This window comes from Pinus tabuliformis, chromosome 4_2 (assembly GCF_031772625.1).
Source record: "Pinus tabuliformis cultivar Carrire ecotype Pingquan chromosome 4_2, CPIR1, whole genome shotgun sequence".
Taxonomy (NCBI): Eukaryota; Viridiplantae; Streptophyta; class Pinopsida; order Pinales; family Pinaceae; genus Pinus; species Pinus tabuliformis.
In genome coordinates, this window is record NC_142304.1 from 622,308,123 (window position 1) to 622,311,675 (window position 3,553).

Below are 3,553 nucleotides of genomic sequence, written 5' to 3' on the forward strand. Positions count from 1 at the left end.
GGAGAAAGCAAATTTGACATGGGATTAAGCCGCGAGAGAGAGAAGTTTGACGTCCGATTTGACCGCTGAGGTGACGGATGAGTCATTCCACAGTGAAACGGGAAAACCAAACCGATGAGGAAGAGCTGGCACAGTATGTAAGAGGACAAGTGGCCACTCCCTGTGAGCCATTGATGATGACGCAAAGAGAGGGAACTCCAAGCGAGCAACAGCAGGCGATCTGATGGGGGTGGAAGAGGAAGCAAGTAGTCGTGAGACCGATTGGCTTTAAAGCCATGAACAAACATACAGAGGAAGAGGAAAATGAAGACAGAGAGAGCGAGAGCGAAGAAAAGACAGTGAAGTAAGAAGTAGAAAGACAGAGGGCCGAGCTGACCTGCAGCATAAGGCAACATTGAGCAATCCCTAAGAAGATCTGTTGGGAATTGAGCACCACATTGGGGTCCTCCCATTAGAGACCAGAGAGGTCAAGAACTGGTAAGGAAAGGAGTCCGTGCACTCTAGTGGCTTGGGGAATCCAAGAACCACCCTGCCAAGCATCATTTCTGTTTCAGGAGACTCAAATTAAGCTCCTCATTGTAAATCTCTGCTTTAAAGACACAATAAAAGAAAGCCACCATTGAAAGCTCGACTAGAGATGTGTCCTTGGAGGATAGGGTGAACTCCTTATTAATTTGTTGTGTTCTTGTATTTGATTACTGTGTTTCTCTTACTGTTTTCCATTTCTCAAGTGTTTTTGTATTTTTCAATCTAATCAATCTGTTGCCTAAAATGACATAGACACACACTAGGACATGAATCTGTAATACCTTCATTCATTCATTAATTAACTGAGGTCACTCAAGGGTGATTTTCAGATCAAGTGGTATCAGAGCTCTAGGCTGTTAAGGTTATACAAGCTTGTGTTGGTTTAGTTGTTGAATGCTAACTAGATCAAAGCTCAAATTAGGAGAAGGAGAGTTAGTCGAAACTAATCTTGAAATTGGGAGAGTCTATCCTCAGAAGATAATGTCAGAGGAAGGTTCTATGGGGCCAGACCCTCAATTCATAGAAATTTTCCTAGCCGTAAAGTCCATGGTAGAAGAGATGTATAGGGACTTTAGAAAACATAAGGATGAAGATTCATCAAGCTGTAAACAAGACAAAGGAGAAGATGAGTCTCACTTCCATGACCACTCAAAAGGAAAAGGGAAAGAGGAAAGCTTTCTCACATCTCCTAACAGCCCTGAACACAAAAAGAAAACATCTTTGATCAAACTAGATGTTAAATTTGATTTACCTATATCTGATAGAGAGTTAAATGTATAAAAGTTAGACAATTGGATTAGACAAATTGATGTTTATTGCAGAGTACAGAACATCGATTCAGACAAGAGCAAGATTCAGCTGGCAAGCCTACGCCTTGGAGGCTTTGCCTTGGTTTGGTGGGAAGGCAAAACCCAAGCTGACATGAAAAGACATGGTAAGACTATCTCTGTCTCGAGTGAATTTGTTTCTGCAATAAAAAAACAGTTCTATCCATTGGCCTACATGCAGCAAGCCATGATGAATTGGCAAACTCTTCGACAGTTGAAAGGGCAAAGTGTGCAAGGGTACATTCAAGAATTTAGAAAGAGAGAATTGATTTTAGGGATCTCACTAGACTCACCAAAGAATCTGTTAAAGTACATTGGTGGTCTACACAGCTACATGAGGCACACCATCCTCATGTCTAATCCCACTAGTATAGATGAGGTATCTGTACAAGCTACTCATCTAGAAGCTAGAGGAAAGAATGGAAGTCCAGAAGTTGGGGGACCATCCCAAACCACTGCAAGCAAGAATAAGGAGAAAAGAAAGCAGAAATGGAAAGCAAGGAAGGCTAACACTGCACAGAAAAGCAAGGCTTCATGCACTCACTGTAAAAAGGATGGGCATGATGATGAGCATTATTGGATTCTGCATCCAGAGCTGAGACCTAAGAAGTTCAAGGGCAATAAGGAGAAGACTGCTGCAGCTATTCAAAAAGATTTGGGGTCAGACTCAGGAGATGAAACAACCATTGCAGCCACAGGTATAAGAGGTAAGAATTCTGAAGCATCTACTAGTAATTCTGCATAATCTATTATTGATGAAGAAAATGAGGGAAAAAGACATGAGCTTTTCCATATTCGAGTTATTTCCAAACATCAAAAGATTGATACTTTGTTTAATAGTGTCTCACAAGTAAATTTAATTTTTGAAGCAATTGTAAAGAAGTTGGTATTAGCAACTACACCTCACAAGAAACTATACCCATTAGGATGGTTGAATGATAAAGCAGAACTACAAGTGACTAGGCAGTGCAAACTCAAGTTTTCTTTTGGGTCAGCATTTGTAGATGAGGTTGAGTTAGACATAATCCCTTTGGATATATGTGGAATTGTTTTAGGAGGTCCTTACTTGTATGATAGAAAAGCTATTTTCTATAGAGCTGAGAACAAGTATCTACTTGTTAAAGATAGAATCGAATACTTTGTAAGAGCTCATAAGGTCAAGAATAATTACACTCTCATAAACTCAGGGCAGATGAAATGAATGATAAATTCATGTAAACAATTCTTACTAATGGTTGTAAATGAAAAAAACCTGATAAAACCAATGTATTTGAGGGCTGTAATGCTAAACAACAAGCTGATATAGAAAAGGTTGTTTCAGAGTATGATATCTTGTTTCAGGAACCTAAAGGTCTACCACAAAAAAAGGAAATAGTACATGATATTATTTTGCAGAAAGATGCTCCATTGCCTAACCTTGGAATGTACAGGTTGTCTGCTTTAGAGAATGCTGAAATCAAGAAGCAGGTGTAGGAGTTGCTCAAGAAAGGGTTCATCGGACCTAGCACATCACCATGTGGGTCCCTAATCGTTTTGGTGAGAAAGAAAGATGGCTCGTGGAGAATGTGCATTGACTACTGAGAATTGAATATGATAACAATCAAAAATCGTTATCCCCTTCCTCGCATAGATGATCTTTTAGATTAATTGAAGGAAGTTGTTTATTTCTCCAACCTAGACTTACACAGTGGATACCATCAGGTCAGAGTTGCAGAACAAGATGCATGGAAGACTACTTTCAAAAGAAAGCAGGGATTGTATGAGTGGTTGGTTATGCCATTTGGCTTAACTAATGCTCCTGCTACTTTCATGAGATCAATGAATGATGTACTCAGACCTTTTCTTGATGATTTTGTTATTGTGTATCTAGATGACATTCTGATTTTTAGTAAAACGTGGGAAGAACACTTAAATCATGTTAAGCAAACATTAGATGTTTTGAAAGGAGAAAAGCTTCATGTTAAACTCTCAAAATGTGAATTTGGCAAAACATCTCTGAATTATTTTGGTCATATAGTAGGGGGTGGTGAATTGAAGATAGATCCCTCTAAGGTGGCAGTCATTGTAAACTGGCCAAAACCCAAATCTGCTATAGAGTTAGAAGCTTCCTAGGAACAACACAATATTGGAGAAAGTTTATTTCTAAATTTTCCCTAATTGCAACTCCCTTACATGCTTTAATAGGATTGAACAAGGTG